The 22,700-nt window shown below is 44.0% G+C and overlaps 1 long non-coding RNA gene across 1 annotated transcript in view; it reads right to left on the bottom strand.

Annotated features, from left to right (window-relative positions):
• The window catches only part of LOC308460668, a 33,661-nt gene extending 11,548 nt beyond the window's left edge, over positions 1–22,113 (bottom strand). Inside the window, exons 1-2 of the long non-coding RNA XR_013978705.1 lie at positions 22,065–22,113; positions 1,801–1,879 (exon numbers count right to left, since the gene is read on the bottom strand). This is a non-coding gene — a long non-coding RNA (uncharacterized lncRNA). The remainder of the gene's footprint in view (positions 1–1,800; positions 1,880–22,064) is intronic.
• Between the last annotated feature and the right edge of the window lie 587 nt (positions 22,114–22,700).

Genomic DNA, 22,700 nt, shown 5'->3' with positions numbered 1-22,700 from the left:
ATTGCCTCAACTTTCTAAGCATCTGGGCAGGCTTGTCCAAACTGGATTGCTTTTAGCAGGTGCCAAACAGAGTACAATGAAGGCACCAGCTCAATCTCAATAGGCAGGGAGTTTCAAAGAGTATTAGTTGAGGACACTGCATTTCCTTTTCCTTTTCCTGTTTTTCTTTAGATTAGTTTGCTTTTAATTGTATTGCATTATGGGGGGAAAAAACCTTAATAAAATTTCACGGGGGGGGGGGGGAGAGAACAAACAATAAGTGTAAATAATCAAATTCTTCGAACTGCAGAACGGGTATTTTGTGGCACCTGTACTCATGCCAATTCTACCAATCAAAGTGGTTGAGTGGGAAAATGTGGAGTAAGTTGATTTCATAGGAAAACTGCTCCCAAGTTGTAAGGGGCTTTATATACTAATAGCAACACTCTGAACCTGGCCTGGCAGCCAGTGAACCAGTGAACACCTCTGAACACATCCCAGTGTTACCTTTTGACAAGGCCTCAAGGTCAAGAGAATGTTGAGATGTGGCGATTGTGATGCCCCTTTCCAATCCTTGACTCTGTTTTGGATGGGGAGGGGGAGGCTCTGTGAGCAGCCAAGAATGCATATAGTTTGCAGTGTCATTCCCTGGCAAGATCTGCCGGATCTGTCCTTTGCTATTAATATGTTTCTGAGAATCCTCTCTTGCTGATCACAAGGCTTGTCCTTGCACATTGACGATAAGGACAAATGCCATCCATAACAGCCATTGTTTATTCCTACTCGCTCATTTCTCAGAGCTCCTTAATCTCTTTTTGTGTCTGAGTTGGCCACATAGGTCAAGATGCAATCTATACCAGCATGCTAATGATGAAATGTATAGTTAAAAGTCCCCCAATATCCATCAATAGTCTAATTAATTGCTTGGGCCAAACCTTCAGTCTGGGTACATGATGCAAACCCCCTATCCCTCTCTACTCCACTCCATCCAGTCTTGACTTTAATACAATGCATCATCACTCTTCCCTCTCTCTCTCTCAGCAACCGCATGAGACAAAGTGAGCTGAAATATTGATGCATCTGACTCATCCCCTTTTAATCTGCTCCTTCAGCTAGGAGGCGTAATGCCTTTGGATCTAGTTTTAAAACTAGTTATGATGCCCATTCCCCTGGAAAAGAAGAATGTAGATTTGCCACAAGGAACACAGCCTTGTGCACAAACCAAAGGGTTGAGAGGTAAAACAGTAGGACCAGGAACAACTGGAGCCAGAAAACCAGTCCTAAATCATCGAGATTATGTCTTGATGGTGAGCCACAGCCTTATAGGTCCTTGGTTTGACGGTGACCTTTGTCTAGGGCTGTTGGAGAATTCAAATGACAACAGAAATGGGAGCAAGATATTGGCAATGTTTGCTTAAATGTTCTATGTCCAGAACAGAAATAAATCCAGCAAATACAATTGATATTTGTTGTTGCTGTTGCTTTGAGTTCACAAACAATACAGCATTTGCTACGTTTCCTGTTTGCATTGAGTTTCCTTGGCATTGAAATGAATGGGGTGATTTGCGTAGGGGACATACTTTCATCACAATGGACAACAGGATGAACAATGTAGGCTTTGGTGGAAGATGGATTGCAATGGAAAGGAATCAGTGTTTCACACAACCAATGCCTACCTCTCAATACAGAGCTGCTACTATCACACAACTGGGGTCACCAAAGAACACCCTTAGGAAACGTGAGTGGGATTTTTCAGCACTTGAATTGAAGCTCACCTGCAGACAAATGGAAAGAAGGCTTGCCCACCATTGTGCTACCTACCATTCTAAATGTGCCAATCTTCAGATTATGTCAAGTGATACTTCCAAAGGGTGGAAAGAGTTCAGGCTTCTCAGATCTACTTTTTAAAAACAAACAAACAAACAAACAAACAAACAAACAAACAAAACTAGTACCTTAAGATATACCATCCACAACCAGTTGCAAAGGATATACAGTTAGAATGAAAGAACATGGTGTCTCAGAGCACATTCTAAGCCAAATAATTTGTTTTTAGTACCAGAAATTAGCTAAACTCATAGACCTTCCACACAGAAGTCCAGTCTTGGTTATTTTCCTTCATTTTAGCAGTGTAAAGTAGTGTGTGTCATGAGTGTGTGTAATTATTGAAGCCTAACAGTAGATTCTCATGTCATTCCCCCCTTCATATACAAAGGAGTGCAATTAAAATCACCCAATATATTTTGGTCCCTGTATATGTATACACTAGTAGCTTGGTTCTCAAATGCCTTGGTTCTCAAATGCTGAAAACCTGGAAGTAAGTGTTCCGGTTTTCGAACATTTTTTGGAAGCCGAACGTCCAATGCGGCTGTTGGCTATTGTTTCTGGGGCGCCTGCACCAATCAGAAACTGCACCTTGGTTTTTGAGCATTTCAGAAGTCAAATGGATTTCCAGAATGGATTAAGTTTGGCGCTTTTGTTTTTGCTATTTATTTTGCGTTTTTGCTTTTGAGGCTTTTTCAGTTAATTTGTTTTTGTGACTGTGTGGAACCCAGTTCAGCTACTGATTGATTGATTGATTGATTGATTGTGTGACTGCAGAAATGGATAAAAGCCCCCCATCCAAACAATGACAATCATCAGTGTAGATAAGAAAAATAAATAAATTTTATTTTTATCATCTACAATACTGCCTTATTTATTTTAGAATACAGCACATTGATTATTGCTTTAATTTTATGGATCAATGGTCTCATTAGATAGTAAAATTCATGTTAAATTGCTGTTTTAGGGGTTGTTTCTAAAAGTCTGGAACGGAGTAATCCATTTTGCATTACTTTCTATGGGAAAGCGTGCCTTGATTTTTGGAATGCTTTGGTTTTGGAATGGACTTCCAGAACGGATTAAGTTTGAGAACCAAGGTACCACTGTGTGTTGTATGTGAGTATGCATTGCCATAGGCCCCTCAAAACTCTTTAGAATTAATAAAGACTGTCTCCATTTTATCATTGCATGAAGCATTCTTTGGCATTTTTAGCAACTAGTTTCATAAATAAGCAAGCACAATATTTGAAACAGAATTTTTCATACACAAACTATCAGGATCACAGATACTCTTGAGAGACTGGAAGATTACACTGTGTATTTTTAGAACAATAAAATGGTTGAGTATATCCCCAGGCTATAACTTCAGAACGGTTGATACACATTTTGCCTCATTTCCCATTGCATGGATCCTTAGTTAATACACCCTGTCCCAAATAGCTAATAAGCATAATCAGAACTTATTTCTGGGTACAGGCATGTGAAACTGAATCTGGTGGATTGGGCAGTGGACTCAAGAACACAGCAGGCATCTGCAGGTGTAATTCCCCATCCAGTTACAAAATGCTCCTGGTTCTGTGCAGTGCCTAGTTGGATTAAGGGCAACACATTTGCCCTATTTGAACATTCAAAAGCGATCAATTATAATCACATGAGAAAGGGTTGTGTGCTTGCTCACCCCACCTGTCTAGATCACTGCAACACCTTATACATGGGGCTGCCTCTGAAGACGCGGGTGGTGCTGTGGTCTAAACCACTGAGCCTCTTGGGCTTGCCAATCAGAAGGTCGGCGGTTCGAATCCCCGCGATGAGGTGAGCTCCCATTGCTCTGTCCCAGCTCCTGCCAACCTAGCAGTTCAAAAGGACACCAGTGCAAGTAGATAAATAGATATTGCTGCAGCGGGAAGGTAAACAGCATTTCTGTGCACTCTGGTTTCCGTCACGGTGTCCCGTTGCGCCAGAAGCAGTTTAGTCATGCTGGCCACAACTCGGAAAGCTGTCTGTGGACAAATGCTGGTTTCCTCAGCCTGAAGCGAGATGAGAGCTGCAACCCTATAGTCGCCTTTGACTGGACTTAACCATTCAGGGGTCTTTTACCTTTTTGCCTCTGAAGAGGGTTTAGAAAGTTCACCTGGTGCAGAATTCAGTAGACAGGTTGCTCCCTGGGGCAAGACAGTTTGAACATATAACAGCAATCCTGGCTCAACTTCACTGGCTTCCAGTTAGTTTCCAGGCCCAATTCAAAGTGCTGGTTTTGACCTAAAAAGCCTCAAAGAGTTTGGATTTGATATTCCGCTTTATCACTACCCTAAGGAGTCTCAAAGCGGCTCACAATCTCCTTTCTCCTCCTCCCCCACAACAAACACTCTGTGAGGTGAGTGAGCTGAGAGACCTCAGAGAAGTGTGACTAGCCCAAGGTCACCCAGCAGCTGCTTGTGGAGAAGCGGGGACGCGAACCCTGTTCCCCAGATTACAAGTCCACTGCTCTTAACCACTACACCACACTGGCTCTCAGACAACTCAGGACCGCAATACTTCAAGGACCGCCTCTCCCCATAGGAACTGACCTGGTTCCTGCCATCATCATCTTGAGCCCTTCTTTTTCTGCCTCCTCCACAACAAGTCTCACCTGGCGCCTTCATTATGCATCTTTTGGTGCCGAGCAAAAAATGTCCCTCTTCTCCCAGGCCTTTGGCTGATCTATGCCCTTTTCAACTGGAGGGGAGGCATTGTTTTGTTTTGTTTGTTATCATGTTCTGTATTTTTGTGTTTTTATATTGCAAACCACTCTGTGATCCTCAGGTGAAGAGCAGTGTAGAAACTGAATAAGTAATAAATAATCATAGAATACTGCACCCCATCTTCTTTCTTTCTTTCCTTCTTCTTCTTCTTCTTCTTCTTCTTCTTCTTCTTCTTCTTCTTCTTCTTCCTCTTCCTCTTCCTCTTCCTCTTCCTCCTCCTCCTCCTCCTCTCTCACTTGCTGGATCACCACCTTGTTGTGGTGAATGGGCTTGCACATTCCTATGACCCTTGTAAGAGAAGCCATCAGGAATCTTGAACTCCCAGCAGGGTCACCCAAGGTGGTAAGGTCAAAGGGAAGGTGCTAGAAAAAGAATGATCCAAGAAGCCTTGGGGAACCTGCTGCTGAGGCCGCCACTGTGAGCTGGACCCCTGAGCCTGAAATGAGCTTCTGTGAAGGTACCAATGCATGAACCTATATGATTAAGTTGTGAAGAACTTTTGGAATGTAAGACGAAGGAATAAGAAGGCATCAAGCGTCATGCCCCATTCTGCATTCCAGAACAACATACTTTCAGTGACTGAATTTTTCCTTTTAGCAAAATGAAACTTGATGGTTTATAAAATATTTATTTTTTTCCTGTATAATGCTTTTTAATTAAAACAACATCATAAAGACTAACAAGCTCTGGGAGTTTTTGTGTTCCACACACTTAGATCAATTATTCTAGTTAAAGGCAGGTTTTATGATTTGCTGTTTGCTGTTTATTTTATTTTATTTTTATTTTATTGCCAGTGAACAATACTGGGTCAAAATCTGAAATGCAGATTCCACAAACTTTTTTTTAAAAATGCATTGTGTCCTTACTTTTCTGATATAGAAAGGTGGATTTTGGTGGAAAACAAATACCAGTAGTTATTATAATGCATTTGTTTACATGCTAGAAAAGAAACTGTCAATATAATTCAATACATTCTGACTAGAAGCCTGAAACCAGTGAATTGGGCAGTCTCTACGTGAAGATCAGCCTCATCACGTAGGAATGGGCAAATCAGTCAGTTTTGGCTTCTTTCAGTTTCTCATTTTCCCCAACCTTAGGTCAGTACACCCCATTTCTGCATCAATTTGTGATTCTCTTTATTTAAAAACACTGCACAGAAACATGTGTGCATCTTCCTGTACATTTCTCTTAATATATGGACATGCAGCAACAAAGCTCCACTGAGCAGCCTCTGACTGGCAGCCACCACTGCCTCTTTCTAGAGTTCTCCCTGAAAATTGTATGTCTGGAGCATTTTGGGAGCAGAACTGGCAGCTGCCCCACAAATGTTTTTCTTCCAAGTAAAATAAAGAGCTGCCATCGCATCAGGACTGCAGCCAATGGCAAGCCTTGCCTATCTCCAGGCTCCACCCACCCAAACATCCCCTCCACTTGGGGGGAAATTTACAACCCTCCATTTTGTATTTTGCCCAGTCTTTAACTGAACACCTTCCCATATTTCACAGATGAGAATAAGGCATGCTTATAATGCCATTGTACTAAGGAAAGCAGCCAGAGTCTTCTCTACACAGCCACTGCTATTAGGCTATGGGTAGGCAAACTAAGGCCCGGGGGCCAGATCCGGCCCAATCACCTTCTAAATCCGGCCCATGGACAGTTCAGGAATGAGCATGTTTTTACATGAGTAGAATGTGTCCTTATTTAAAATGCATATCTGGGTTATTTGTGGAGCATAGGAATTCATTCATTTATTTTTTCAAAATATAGTCCGTCCGTCCCCATAAGGTCTGAGGGACAGTGGACTGGCCCCCTGCTGAAAAAAGTTTGCTGACCCCTGGCATAGGCTCTGCTTGCTCTGCTGAGTGCTGCATTCATTTCCTCAGCAATGAGTCTGAACCAAAAGGAGGTCTGTGCACACAGAGCCTAGGGCTTGCCGATCAGAAGGTTGGCAGTTCGAATCCCCATGACGGGGTGAGGTCCCAGCTCCTGCCCACCTAGCAATTCAAAAGCATGTCCAAGTGCAAGTAGATAAATAGGTACTGCTCCTTCGGGAAGGTAAACAGTGTTTTCATGTGCTGCTCTGGTTTGCCAGAAGTGACTTAATCATGCTGGCCACATGACCCAGAAGCTGTCTGCGGACAAACGCTGGCTCCCTTAGCCTATAGAGTGAGATGAGCATACAACTCCAGAGTCGTCCGTGACTGGACCTAACGGTCAGAGGTACCTTTACCTTTACCCTACTTTTAGTGATATAATCATCATCATCTCAAAAGAGCTGCAAGTGTACTTGGAATTTGCAATCCCTGATTGGCTAAGATTGTCCATGTGACCTGCAGAAGACGCATTGCCTTCATTCTGAAAGCATTTTTTATTTAAATAGTCTGATTGACTACACATTGTCAACACATCTGTTTGGTGATCTCCCAAATAGCTGATACCGTTTGAGTTGGAGTGCATCAAGAAAAATAAAAATGACTGTCAAAACAGCAAAACAGATGTGGCGAATTTACAAACAGCAGAAGTGTAGCAAAGAAAGAAAGAAAGAAAGAAAGAAAGAAAGAAAGAAAGAAAGAAAGAAAGAAAGTCGGCCGGGATCAGGGAGGGGATTTCCCTCCTCTTTTGAAAATCACTTATTTCCCTTAACTGTTTGCAAAGTGAAGGCAGTGCCAGCATTGTGACATTGGCATCGGCTTTTCCCACGGGGAGCATAAGCGTGAAATTGCAACCCCCATAATCCCCAGTGGAAATTGAAAGCATCAGTCAAATGGAATGCCTAAGGGCCCAATTCATTTTCAGGGCTGTTATGTACTAAGCTTGGATCCTAGAACAATAGGCAAGTAGGATCCTAGAATGCAACAACTGATTGGCCTGCAGGAAAAGACCAATCAGGCTCCAGGAGGGAAGCAGAATCAGCCAATCAGACGGGACTCATTGTGTAAATAATGTATATAAAAGCCTGAGGTTTGGGGGGGCAATTCAATCCCTGTTTTACAAGCTGCAATAAAGAGCTGCAATAAATCACTGCAGGACTCTGAGCATATTTCAAGGGCAAGCACAAGGCTGAAGAACACTGCGGAATGACATCTCAAGCAAGGGCTTGCCCATACTTCTGCTTGCCCCATACCCAGAAAATGCAGGTCCCATGCTTTCTAGGCACAGGTCTGCCTTTGCCCCGCTGCTTTCCCCTGGAAAAACCCACCCTTAGCACTAAATCAGAACAAATGGTGATCCCCAAAAAGCTCTATATGTTCCCATTCAGTGCTAAACTGAGGGTTTTCCTAGGGAAAAGCCCAGGGCAAGCCTTAAGCCACACTAACAAAATAAATTAGCGAGACAGCTGCAGAAAGGAAAGAAAAAGCAATTGGTGCTAGTTAATTGGAAGTGGGGCAGGGAGTGTGGTGCACCCAGAAATCCAATCCGATACTCCTGCCACCCTATAATACACCCTCCAAGTGTCTTGATTTTCCAGGGACAGTCCCAGAATTCTGAAAGCCATCCCAGCTTCTGATTTGATCCCAGAATGCATCTATTTCCAGTGCCCCCACTGCTGAGCTCAGGGAGGAGGGTGAGCGGACGCTTGTCCCGAGTGATGGTGGTAGTGGCAGCTGTGAGGAAGCTTCCTATTGCTTCTCCATTGCCTCTGCTGCTGGCCTCCTCCCTTAGCTGCTCCCTTAGGCAGCTTGTAGAAGCTGAAGAAGAAGAAGAGTTTGGATTTGATATCCCGCCTTTCACTCCCTTTAAGGAGTCTCAAAGCGGCTAACATTCTCCTTTCCCTTCCTCCCCCACAACAAACACTCTGGGAGGTGAGTGGGGCTGAGAGACTTCAAAGAAGTGTGACTAGCCCAAGGTCACCCAGCAGCTGCATGTGGAGGAGCGGAGACGCGAACCCGGTTCCCCAGATTACGAGACTATCGCTCTTAACCACTACACCACACTGGCTCTCAAGCTACTGGAGAGCAGGCAAGAAGGAAGAGATGTTGCCACCAACAAGGACCAGCGCTGTGTGATGTTCCATCTCTGAGGAGCAGGCAGAGGACAGGGCTGACTTGGGCAGGAAGAAAGGGGGAGCAAAGCGCAAGGAGTCTTGATTTTTTAAAACAAAAGATGCTTTGTGCGTCCACATGTAACCTTGCCCCTTTCTAAAATTTATTTATTGGTATGTTTCTTTTTCTTTCTGTAAATCTACCAAGGTATAAAATAAAATCAGGATTAAGGGTTTTTCTCAGGATGATGGAGGGTGATATAATGGTGGTGGCACTCGCCCTTCTTCTGACAGGAAATAAAATAATAGTAATAATAATAATAATAATAATAATAATAATAATAATACTTATACCTTGCCCATCTGGCTGAGTTTCCCCAGCCACTCTAGGAGGCTAACCAACAGAATATTAAAAACACTATAAAACATCAAACATTAAAAACTTCCCTATATAGGGCTGCCTTCAGATGTCTTCTGAAAGTCAGATAGTTGTTTATCTCCTTGACATCTGGTTGGAGGGCATTCCACAGGGCGGGTGCCACTACCGAGAAGGCCCTCTGCCTGGTTCCCTGTAACCTCAAATCTCGCAGTGAGGGAACTGCCAGAAGCCAAACCTCAGTGTCTGGGCTGAACAATGGGGGTGGAGACGCTCCTTCAGGTATACTGGGCCGAGGCTGTTTAGGGCTTTCAAGGTCAGCACCAACACTTTGAATTGTGCTCAGAAACATACTGGGAGCCAATGTAGGTCTTTCAGGACTGGTGTTATATGGTCTTGGCAGCCACTCCCAGTCACCAGTCTAGCTGCTGAATTCTCGATTAGTTGTAGTTTCCGGGTCACCTTCAAAGGTAGCCCCACGCAGAGTGCATTGCAGTAGTCCAAGCACTGGTGTACGAGGGGAGGACGGGGTAGTGCACCGCCCCGGGCACCATTTGGGGAAAGGGTGGCATCGCTGCCACCCCTCAGGATGCATGGCGCATGCTGAGCCCACCTGGGCTGCGTGCCACGCAACCCTGGACGAGCGCCATGCCCCCGCGCTGATGTGCCACACCGATGCACCAAACCCCGTGGTGATGCACCACACCCCAGCGCCACTAGCCACACCTCCGTGGGTGGTGCGCTACACCCCTGGGACACGCGCCAGCCATGCTCCCACCTGTTCTCTGCTCTGGGGGTTGCAACACTGTGTCCAAGTGAGAGATAACTAGAGCATGCACCACTCTGTTCTGTGAAGGAAAGAGACATAAAAATGGGGTGTTGTGGAGGGTCAGGGGAACTGAAAAATGTCCCTCTTTTCACCTGAGGAATGTTGGAGGGAGGCGCCTCACCAAAATGTTTTGGTGGATAGTACAAAAAATGCTTTCTGCCACTCCCAGCATAAGGAATGGATTGTAGCATCTGGAATGGATTTACTTCACTCTGAATGGGCATAGAGAGCTTTCTTAGGTTCCCTCCGAGGCTTTGAGTGAGCAAGCTGGCATTAATGGGATTCATAAAGCCAGATGCCACAAGACAAGGGCTTCACGAGCCGAGGAATGTTTATGGACTGCACTGGGCTAAGCCTTTTCTCAAGAACTTGTTCCCTGCGCCAGAGGCTTCAGGATGCTAATGTGGCCCTGGGACTTCTGAGCGAGGCTGCCCCAGCTTCTTCTCCCTTAATTTGAGTCAGGGTGAAAAATTCGTCCTGTCCCTAAACTCTTCACCTTTTAACAAACACAGCTCTTGGCTGTCTCTCTATGTAGGTTGTGCATAATTAACACAGGGATTTTTCTTCTAAGCGGCGGAACAGAAATAGTATGTGGTGAAAGATTTATATTCCTATAGAAGTACAAGCTAGCAAGAGAAACCAGCCAGCGCTTTGAATACAAGCACATAAATGATTAAAAACATAGGAGATATAACAACATGATATTTACAGTGCACAAATCCCTTTTAGCCTTTCAAGATCGTGACATAATAAATTATTATTGCTAAAAACTGGCTGGCAGAGGCAAGCTGGCAAGGCTGTTGCATCAGTTTATATTAGCACAGGCCTTTAGGGAGCTTCTTGCATTTCTGAGAAAAAGATGCAAGCTCTGCTCTAAATTGTAAAACTCCAGACCTGACAGGGAAGAGAGCCGCTCCTAAGGGCTTTTCCATACTGGACTTTGAGGCTGTTTGAGTCCAATATTTCTGGGCATCATTCATACAATATTGCCCTTATTCAGAAACCACCAGCCCTTTTTTCGTACAGTGAATTCAGATTTTTCCAATCCCGGGAAAACTGAAAAAGAAAAGCAGACTCCAAACCCAATCGACTGACTGCTACGTGGGCTTTTGTTTGCATTTTCTTCAGTTATGATGGCACCAGAAAAATCATTGCCATTTGATGGGGAGAGGGATCCAGAGTTTGTGTTTGTTTGCTTGCTTGCTTGCTTGTAGAGTGGAAAGCGGACCTCCTTTCTGTTTCCCCATTTCCACTGGAGAAGAGATAGACATAAGACACAGGGAGGGGTAGAGCGAGGCTTTGCTTCTGATAGAGGAGGGTGGTTTGTTTGTGGGGCCACCATAAATCTTACCAGAGCAAGAGTTTGGACCTTCAGGAGAAACCTTGAATTTACTGTTTGGAGCCAAGTGGTTTGAGAAACTGTGGAAGCAACTCAGACTAAGCTTCAGGTCCTGCCAAAAGTCACTTTTGCTTAAAATATTGTTGTACGCCACTCTAGTCTCCAAGCGCTGTGAGATTCTAGGAGTTCTAGGTACTTACTCAGGGTCCATGTTGCCTTTCTGAAATGATGCTCTGCAGAGACTGTGGTGTCTTTAGGATATAAGGTTTATTTACACATATATAGAAGCTGGGCCTATGATGGAGGGGTTCACAGCAACAACACACTGAAAGGGTCTCCTTCTCTCATAGCTGCAGCCTTGAATTCAAGCAAAGATCTGTCATGGCTTGCTCACTCTCTGCTTTTTCCAGTCTGCCACTTTTCCCTCGAAGTCACCTCACACACCCTTTCAACTCTAAACGCTGACTTTTGTCCTCGCTATTTAAGAGCTGGAGGAGGGGCTCCACCCATTTGCCATCTGACACAGAGCCCCCTTTTATTTGCTTTCTTATTGGCCCATCACCTTCTCTTCCCCCCCCCCCCCATAATAGTCCATCACGCAAGCAATCACCTCAACACCGGAAACTAGCCTGGCTTATTTAGCTTTGAACAGTTGCTGGAACCAGGGATTAGAATGGTCTGGCCCCCATTTTAACACCCCAAGCCTTGATTAAGTTTTGACACTTACTGGGTCCAGGGATTAAAGGGGTTTGGCACTCACAAACTCATAACAATATAATTACACTCCAGCTTCTAACCAGCTGGAGGGCACTATCCATCGCTAAACAGAAATGCAGGCATGTTCATTTTGATAAAAAAAAGCCATGCTAGAAGATCAGCCTCAAACTGAGTCTGATTGTTTTGGTTTAGTTTAGTGGCGGGCAGTTGGATTGTCTTTCTGTGGTTGACAGCGGTCACAGACAAATGACATTTACTTCTAGAATCAATGCAAACTCAGCACTTTTCCTCTCTACATAGTCCACACACAATCTAAAATAGTATCTAGTAATCTAGTACTGGCTTCCTCAACCACGGCCCTCCAGATGTTTTGAGACTACAATACCCATCATCCCTGACCACTGGTCCTGCTAGCTAGGGATCATGGGAGTTGTAGGCCAAAACATCTGGAGGGCCAAGGTTGAGGAAGCCTGATCTAGTATATCTTTTTGCCCCTGTAAAGCACTTCTTGAGAAGCGGGTTTCATTTCTGAAATAGAAGCTCATTGCAGATTGATTCTGCCTTGCCCCACAGTGTGTCCTTTTAAAAACAGGTGCAGGCAGTGCTGGTAATAGGTGAGGTATTCACATTTGCCCAAGGATGCTGTGGGTAAGCGCATACCAAGATTGCAAATACCACTTCCCCCTTTGTACACACACACACACACACACACACACACACACACTGTATTTTCCAACAATGTCTAATGAAGAGAAAATGGTCAATTTCCCCCCAAAAAACTGGAGTTCGGACATGTGATACTTTAATTATTATTACTGTATTTTTCGCTCTATAACACGCACCCGACCATAACACGCACGTAGTTTTTAGAGGAGGAAAACAAGAAAAAAAAATATTCTAAACGAAACAGTGGATGTATGATTTTTGTGGTTCATGCTGTGGCCACAGACATGTGATCTGACAGTGAGTTTGGAGTAGCCCAATGCAAAAATCCTGAGGATCCATGTGGATCCGTGCTTTGTAACCACGTTTTAAGTGGGGAGGGAAGGAAAAGCACTCAAGGGACAAGGAGCACGCATGGGGTGGGTGGAGAAGGATGCTGCTAATAATGAAGAAGAGGGGTATAAGGGGAGAAGGAGCATGCCTGGGGTGGGTGGAGAAGGATGCTGCTAATAACGAAGAAGAGGGGTTTAAGGGGAGAAGAAGCACGTGTGGGGTGGGTGGAGAAGGATGCTGCTAATAATGAAGAAGAGGGGTATAAGGGGAGAAGGCTCCTCTCCTCTCCCACTTTGCTCCTGTAAGCAAGCAGGCTCTGCTTTTCTTCCTCCTCCTTGCTCATCCCCGGCTTAGCGAGCTGAAAAACTTTGCTGCTATGTAGCGAGCTGAGTGGGGAGGAGAGAGGGACAGAGAGCCTGCTTGCTTTAAAGGAACCAACCGGACAGGAGCCGCTTACACTTTGCTCCTTTAAAGAAGCAGGCTCTCTGTCCCTCTCTCCTCCCCACTCAGCGGCTCTTCTCCCGCTTTGCTGTTTCATAGCGAGCCACGGAGGAGGGAAGGAAGGGGAACCATGGATCCTCTGCTCACGACTGCAGCAGATCCCCCCCGGCACCCGTAGGCATTCCCTCCATAACACACACAGACATTTCCCCTTACTTTCTAGGAGGAAAAAAGTGAGTGTTATGGTGCAAAAAATACGGTATTTTTAAATGATGCACCAAAGAGTTAAGAACTCGCTCCAATAAAAAGCTCATTATTTAAATGCTTTTAGGCATGTCTTTATCTTATTTTAAATGGCATTCAGCTAAGTTTTAGAGTAGACCGATTGAAGCTAATGAGCACAACGAAGCCATGTCCATTAATTTCTGTGGGTCTGCTCAACTTAGCTGAATACTACCCAGTGTTACATTCTGAGGCTTACCACTCTTAACTCCTTTGGGAGGAAGGGCATGAGGCAAACTGACTAAATAAAATATAATGTCTGTAAAGAATTAAAAAAAAAAAACAATAAACATATAAGCCTGCCAAGGCTGAGCTTTAAACCTTTGCGCTATTTATAATTCAGCAACTATGTTTCTCCACTAACTATAGCCTCTCGTGAAATGTACAAAGTCAGTCTATGCACAAAAGAAGTGCAGAGTTTCCAGCGCCCTAGTTTAATTTCAGATCCAGGGTTTTACCAGCAGTTCAATTTTCACCTCCTTGATCTCCTGTTCTCACCTCAAAAGCATGCCTTCATCAATACTCTCATTTCCCTCTCCTAGCTCTCTGTGGACCAGTTTATCCAATCAAGTGGTAAAGCTAACTTTGGACTATACCAGGCATAGACAAACTCAGCCCTCCAGATGTTTTGGGACTACAACTCCCATGATCCCTAGCTAACAGGACCAGTGGTCAGGGATGATGGGAGCTGTAGTCCCAAAACATCTGGAGGCCCGAGTTTGCCTATGCCTGGCCTATACCATTCAGGCTGTACATGGAGACTGCAGAATCTTTACTTTCCTTTTAAAAACAAACAAACAAACAAACAAACCATGCCGTGCTGATACTAGTATCTTAGGGAGATAGGTTCTGCCTAACCTTCCTCCTCACCAGATGTTTATCTATTTGGAGGGATTCCCAACCCCATGTGGGAGTATTCAAACATGAGAAAAACCATACCTGTGACCTGAAATGATTCACTCCAAAGGAAGTTTTATAAAATGATTCTGTTCTTGTATAACCTGGGCTTTTGCTTCCATAGAAGACTGCTTCTCTGTCTTCATTATATCTGCTATTACAAACAGCAAACATTCTTGGGATAGCTCAGTCGGTAGGGCATGAGACTCTTAATCTCAGAGTCATGGGTTTGAACCCCACGTTGGGCAAAAAGACTCCTGCATTGCATTGGGTTGGACTAGATGAGCCTCGTGGTCCCTTCCAACTCTACAATTCTATGATTCTCTGTCACAGGAGAATCATCTCCGAAAGAGCCATTTCTGTACAGATAATACAATCACACCTCAGGTTAAAGTCACTTCAGGTTGAACATTTTCAGGTTACGCTCCGCGGTGACCCGGAAGTAACAGAACGTGTTACTTCCAGGTTTCACCACTTGCGCATGCGCAGACACTCAAAATGACGTTGTGCGCATGCACAGAAGCGGTGAATCATGAGCCGCGCACGCGCAGACGCAGGTTGCGTTCTGCTCAGGATGCGAACGGGGCTCCAGAACGGATCCTGTTCGCATCCAGAGGTACCACTGTACTTCTCTCCGCAGAAGAGAGAGGCGGCACTTGTTAAGTTGTGGGTGAACATATCAGACGACACAGTGATTCTTCAAACAGCTCTTGTTTATTCACAGGCCAGAACAGAACTGAACTGAACTGAAGGGTTCAGTCAGCCTGCTTATATAGAGCTCCAGTACAACATAACTGTAACAATTTTCTAAAACTAACCAATCACTGAACGTCACTTTCGATCCCTTATTTGCATAACTATCTACAGTATCCATCCAATCACTGAACGCCACTTTCGATCCTTCATTTGCATAACTATCTACAGTATCCCCCTGCTGGCCCAGGGTGAGAACTTCAGTACATAACAGCATTAGAGAAGATAGCAAAAGTTCCCAGAAATATTAATGTTCTCATTGAGAAAATGGTTCTCACTAAGTACTCCACAAAATATTATGTGGCAACATGTTGAAATGATCCAGTCTGCAAGTATATTCTCTCTCTCTCTCTCTCTCTCTCTCTCTCTCTCTCTGCCTGAAGCTGCTTTGCTGCAGATTGATAGTATTTCCAGGCAGTGCAAGCAACACTGGCAGAGTTACACTCCCTGGGTATTTTATGACAAGCAAACTAAGGGGCGGGGGGGGGGGAGAATGTTTATAGGTTCCGTGGGGATGTTTGTGGATAAGCAACCTGTAACCAGATCATTCTGAACCTTGCTTTGCTGTTGGCAGGAGTCGTAGCCATGCTCCCAGCCCACGCTTACTCCAAAACATGTCTGATTGAAACCCATCTGCATGCTAAAAGATTCATGTTTTGCTTCTCCTCAATGCCACATCAGGAGCTGATTAGCATATGGAGGGCTAGAATAAATTAATCTGGTGTGTATAAAGGATAAAAGCATGGCAGACCTTATGAGAAAGCAAAGGCTGCTCCGTTATTACTTGGAGCAGTCAAAACCCAAGAGTTAAACCAGTACATGTTTTTAAAGAGGTAAAAGTTGAAGGGACCCCTGACTGTTGGGTCCAGTTGCGGACAACTCTGGGGTTGTGGCGCTCATCTCGCTTTACTGGCCGAGGGAGCCAGTGTACAGCTTCCGGGTCATGTGGCAAGCACAACTAAGCCACTTCTGGTGAACCAGAGCAGCACACGGAAACACCATTTACCTTCCCGCTGGAGCGGTATCTATTTATCTACTTTGACATGCTTTTGAGCTGCTAGGTTGGCAGGAGCAGGGACTGAGCAATGAGAGCTCACGCTGTCACGGGGATTCGAACCACCAACCTTCTGATCGGCAAGCCCTAGGCTCTGTGGTTTAGACCACAGTGCCGCCCGCGTCCCTTTTTAAATAGAATCTCACATAAAAAGGACTCCCTACCAACCCATGGAGGTATAGCCATGATGCAAGAGAGAGAACAGCTATTCATCGAGGGCTAGAGTTTCTTCTGTCAAAAGCAGAGGAGTTATGTGCCTCTGCTGAGTCTGGTTTTTTCCATCACAATGTCCATTAGAAATGGATGGAACCACCATGTTTTGCTCCATGGACCTTTGTGTGTGTTTTTTTTGGGGGGGCACATGTTTAGAAACCATCAGAGTCTGTTATTTTTATGCAATGCAATGGTTTCCCTTCTAGAGAAATAACCAGACTCAATAAGATATGCAAAAAAAATACTGTAGCTTTGCTAAGAAAAGTGGCAGTTTATATATATGCCTTTCATAATTGCCAAGAGGCACACAGATTTTGCAAAAGTTTTGTGAGAAGTAACTCGTTGTTAACACAAGGTGAAATCTATCTTGAACATTTTGCTCAACAGAAGGCCCAAGATCAAAAGAAAAAAAAGTCTGTCAGTTTTATTGCCCCATTTTAAATGTTCTGTAAATGATTTACAGAGAGGGTTTGTAACCTCCCTTCCTTCATCTGCCGTTCCTTTCAGCTCACCATAAAATTTCTTTTTACATTCAGTTTTGTGTGTGCAAGGTTCCTATGGCAACTCCCACGAAATACTTCTTGCTAACCTTCAGGAGAAAGACAACATGTTTTAACTGATAAAATAACCCCATCGTCTATGAAAATCATCTGTTTTGCCATTATGTGTCTGATTTGAAGAAGACCTGGAGCACTGGAAAGTAATATTTTTTGCCGCAGTCAATGCTGCCTCAGTGAATCCCAAGCATTGCACCTAAGAGTCTCCTTCTTTCTGACAGCACCCAGTGCAGCAGTGGCAAGTATCCCTCTACAGGGAAGCAGCACCCATGCCACTGGGTAGGTAGGAGCAAAGGACCACTGGTGGGGCCTGTCATGTGGATATTTTGAACCTGATGGTGACTGAATAGCCATCGACTTTGTTGCAGACACATGGGACTGTTGTTGTTGCCCACGGACTGTCTCGCCAGAGTGGTGCATGGTCTAGTTATCTCCCGCTTAGACTACTGCAATGCGCTCTACGTGGGGCTACCTTTGAAGGTGACCCGGAAACTACAATTAATCCAGAATGCGGCAGCTACACTGGTGACTGGGAGTGGCCGCCAAGACCATATAACACCGGTCTTGAAAGACCTACATTGGCTCCCGGTATGTTTTTGAGCACAATTCAAAGTGTTGGTGCTGGCCTTTAAATCCCTAAACAGCCTTGGCCCAGTATACCTGAAAGAGCATCTCCACCCCCATCAGGTCCAGCGCCAAGGGCCTTCTGGTGGTTCCCTCGCTGCAAGAAGTGAGGTTACAGGGAACCAGGCAGAGGGCCTTCTCGGTAGTGGTGCCTGCTCTGTGGAACGCCCTCCCGGCAGATGTCAAGGCAATAAACAACTATTTTACTTTTAAAAGACAACTGAAGGCAGCCCTCTTTAGGGAAGTTTTTAGTGTCTGAGGCTGTATAGTTTTTAATATTTGGCTGGAAGCCACCCAGAGTGGCTGGGAAACCCAGCCAGATGGGTGGGGTATAAATAATAAATTGTTGTTGTTATTATCTGTCTATCTCAAGAGACAATGGAGTGCACCTCTAGGGACAAAATCAAACCACTGTGTTAGCGTCACCAAAGTGACCTCCCTGGGGCGCCGGCCTGTGCAGTGTGTATGGAGGTTCTGGGCTGCCCAAATGACAAGACCTCCTTCTTGGCTTCTCTGATGTGATCCAAAGGTAAGCAGAGCAATACATTTGGCACCAGCTTGGCTGCAGGAGTTGCCAAAAGGAGGAGTACAAGGTGCCATCCAACCACTTTAGGGACTCCATTCTGGATTTGTGTAGGGTTTACTGTTGAGCCTTTTCTTCTCCCAAAGATGTCCTGCAAGGCAGTGGAGGTTTAGGATCAGAGTTTTCCTTCTCCTAGATGGGCTCCCTTCCCAGGTAGATGAGCCTCACCTGCCCCTCACTTCCCTCTACAGCAAGTGCAGAATCTTGCTTCTTTCTTATTGGACCCACAACTGGTCTTGTTTGCTCGACCCACCAGAGCATGTCTTCGCATGCATGGGAAGTCCCTAGCTCACGTGTCTTGAATGTGTGACATCATGCGCTTGACATGTGTCATGATGCCACTTCTTATGGAGAAGGCCGAGCACTCTGGAGGAGCCGGCCACTGAAACTGGACTGTGCACCACGTATGGCATCATGTTCGCGCATCATGTGCCACCAGGCCCCCTAGAGTTGGCACACATGTCTGGGTGCTGGATGCAGGATGCAGACCAAAGGTAGGCAAGCCACCTGAGAAGAAGCATGTTTAGCCACCAGAGGTACTACAGCGGTACGTTGGTTCTCAAACTTAATCAGTTCCAGAAGTCCGTTCCAAAACCAAAGCGTTCCAAAACCAAGGCGCACTTTCCCATAGAAAGTAATGGAAAATGGATTGATCTGTTCCAGACTTTTAAAAAAACACCTAAGACAGCAGTTTAACATGGGGGGGCCGCTAGGGGCGCCTTGGAAGATGGCGGATAATACCATCTATCCAGCCCGCACGAGGTAATTTGAGGCTGATTATGGGGAGTAAATCAGTCTCCTTTGTCTCTCCAGGGAATGGAAAGATGCAGTTTTCACCTGTGGTTGCCATAAATCACCCCCAAGTTCGGAAGAAGGAGGGGGTGCGAGGCACTGGGTGCACAACCCTTGGCGGGTTTCGGTACTCCTCCGAAGCTGCTTCCAGGAGCGAAACTAGTTGCGTTACTTAAAAGGAAAAATTTGGAGAAAGCTAACGCACATGCTTCGAGAAAGGCAAGAGGTTTTATCTGCTAATAATTTGGCCACTGAAAGGAAGAAAATTGAGATGGAAGATTACATCAAAGTACTACAGACATGCTGGTATGTGGAAGGCAACGGAACGGAAAGGAGGGGGCAATGACTTTTTATTTCTTGTTTCATGTGATTACCTAATAACGCTCCCCCTCAGAAGATCCGTCACAATAACTAATTGGCAAATGGGGTTAAAAATGAGCTGTGTGGGGAAAAATAATATGAATTTAAAGGTTTTATTCTGTGAAGGACTTGGAAAAACAAAGGCTCTCTTTGTGAGGCAGCAAGAATTGAGATTTGATACAGAAGGACAGACACCTGTTGCAGGGAGTTTGGTCTTAGGGAGGGCGAGCCGAAGATTTGTTATCTGATGGAATTGTGAACCGGAAGAGGCAGCCCTCCTGGAAAAGACTAATTTACGATGCAACAGGTCTGGAAAGTTAACGAGCGGGCTTTTAGACTGTATTTCATCGGAATGGCAAGATGGCGATTGCCCGCTCGAGTGGAAACGCCTGGACTATTGGATGAGAGTGATTCACGAGAGAGCAATACAGAATCCACACAGAAATATAAATATCTGTTTTTTTAACCCACTTGCGGAGATAATTCGGAGGTGAATGAAAAGGAAAATGAGTAACGACAAGGACTGAGAAGAGGGACTGAAAATATCATTGTAAATATGAAAGCAGCAGAAATATTCGAGGATTGGACTCCTGCCGATCAAGAAGCATGGGTACCCCCCACAAAAAATTTACAATTGGGAAATAATTGGATTATATGATGTGTATTGTTATAATTTGGATTAATTGGTTTGATATGTTTAATTTGGTAAATGGAAACTTAATAAAAATTCTTTTTTAAAAAAAAGACAGCAGTTTAACATGAATTTTACTATATAACAAGGCCATTGATCCATAAAATGAAAGCAATAAACAATGTACTGCAGTTACACAATCAATCGATCAGTAGCTGAACTGGGTACCACACTGTCACAAAAACAAAACAAAAAAGAGCAGCAAAAACAAAAACTCACAGAAATAGCAAAAACAGACAGACCACAGCGTAACACTCAAAACGGAAGTGTAATACTCAAAATGGAGCACTTTCGACTTCTGAAAAAAGTTCTCAAACCAGAACATTTACTTCTGGGTTTGCAGTGTTTGGGTTCCAAGTTGTTTGAGTACCAAGGTATTTGAAAACCAAGGTACCACTGTACTCCTGTCCCAACACCCCATACACGCGCTTGGGATTATGCCAGAGGGAAGTGATTGGCACACTGGAAGAGAGAGTTCTCAGCAGTTGATTCTGACAAATAAGAGCCCGTGTGGTGTGCGTGTGCAATACATGCCATGCTGAAGTAGAGACTCAGTGCAAGCCTCTTTTAGTTATGATGTTCAGCTACCCATCATTTCTTGGCCTGACTCACCTCACAGGTGGGAATATGGTATATCTGAGATGCCATATTCCCTCATACAAACCTGCCTGGGAACTTCAGAAGAGGGCCTTCCCTCAGCCCCACACCTTCACAAGTCCATTGGGCTGGGAAACAGGAGAGGGCCTTCTTGGTGGTGGCTGCTCCCAGACAACTTTGGGACCCCCTCCCTAGAGAAGCCAGACTGGCTCCTTCCTTGTTTTCCTTTCATTGGCAGATGAAGCCTTCTGTCCAACAGGCTTCTGGGAACTGACTGTTTTTAATGAAAGGGCTGATTCTGTACTATTTGTTACTTGTAATTATCTGTCTCTTTTTAATAGATTGTGTGTGTGTGTTTTAATTATATATATGTTTTTAAATTATTGTGCTTTTTCTCTCAATGTTTTTGGCTGTTCTTATTTTTACCTGTAAGCCATCTTGAATCCTTGTCAGGGGAAAAAAGAGGGGTATAAATATAAATATTATAATAATACCAATACTTATGCTACTAATAATATTTCTATCCATCTGCCAAAATTAAGTTGAATTAGATGTAAGCTCCTTGAAACTCCTTTCTGGGAGTTTTGCTTTTGCTTGTATTACAACTTCATGTACATTTGGAAACTGTAATATAATACAGTAAAGCAACCCATCCTTTTCTCCCACTCCTCTTTATGATACTCCGTGCAGGAGTTCCCTACTGCTGGCCCTCCTACGAGAGGAAAAATGCTGCAATTATATGCATCACCATTATTAATAGCATTGTTAATAATAACATACACTAGCACGATGGCTGAACCTAGGTGCCTAATGGCAAAAACCTCATCACATCCAAAGCTGTGTATATATACAAAAGTCAAAATCTTTTATTCTTCCTTCTTTGGCTAATATACCCACACTTGAAGAGCTCTGCTGTGAATTTGGATGATATCTGTATAAAGCTAGGCTTCCAATTGATTTCAAGTCACTTTAGAATGTTTAACTATAGCGCTGCAGTATCTGCTATGGTTGGATGATGTACAATTCATAAGACCGGCTGACAAAGCTCTTGAGGGTGGGGGAATAGCCATCACTAAGTACTGCCAAGAAGATGTGAGATTTGGTGTCTCTGAAATGCAATCTAAATTGATCACTGTGCTGATCTTCATAGCAAAAAGCAAGGCTTCTCCAGTGCCATTCTGCATTTAAGCATTAATTATCTCAGAATATGGCCTCTCTCCTTTTGATCATGCTGAAGTTAAGAAAATACTATTTTTTCTTAAAGCTATTTGAGAACCACTCTTGGGGTAGATTTCCCCCCCCCTTGCCTTACACAGAAGCTATTCTATCAAAAATATGATGGTTTTTACATGGCCCATTGACCATGCTCTCAATAGTTCCTTATTATGTCTAAGATAAATGCGTGGTAGATAAAGTTTATTAAAATTAAATACTTACATTATATAAAGAAGGTTGCTTAATAGAGGAACAGATGGTTAATGGGCTGTGACTAGCCGCAAATGAGTTTGCGACTATTACCGCATGAATCTATCAACAGATAGGAAAATGATTCTGGACAAGGACCAATTGCCCAGAGTCTGTACACAATCTAATTTTAGATTCTCTCCCCCCAGCCCACCCTCCCTCCACCAGATAACATGAACAATATGATCGAGTCACTTTGCTGGAAACAATTGAACAGAACTGACAAATTCATAAAGCTTCAGACCATGAAATCCCAATTGGTCCAATCACAGATCCATTTATCATGCCAGTAGAGATGCTATTAAAGTACAAGTTATCGTCTTTCCTACTGTGATAACTGCTGCTTGGAAGTGGGCCAGTTCTGTGGCAAAAAAAAAAAAAGAAAAAAGAAAAAAAAAGAACCAACTTCAATGCATTTCTTTAGAAAATTTTGCACATTTTAAAAAGATGTCCCTTTTCTAAAACATTTTGTTTTCTGTTTTATTTTCTTTTTACAATGAATGCAGTTGAAAGATTTCAAGAGCAACAATTTAATGACAGAGGGTTGTAGTCAAGGACTGTCGAGAAACGGTGATTCAATAATAAAAAAAGCAATCATGAGAACGACCT

This window comes from Podarcis pityusensis, assembly GCF_964106645.2.
Source record: "Podarcis pityusensis genome assembly, chromosome: 13".
In the NCBI taxonomy this organism is placed as follows: Eukaryota; Metazoa; Chordata; class Lepidosauria; order Squamata; family Lacertidae; genus Podarcis; species Podarcis pityusensis.
This window is presented reverse-complemented; position numbering and strand designations above follow the sequence as displayed.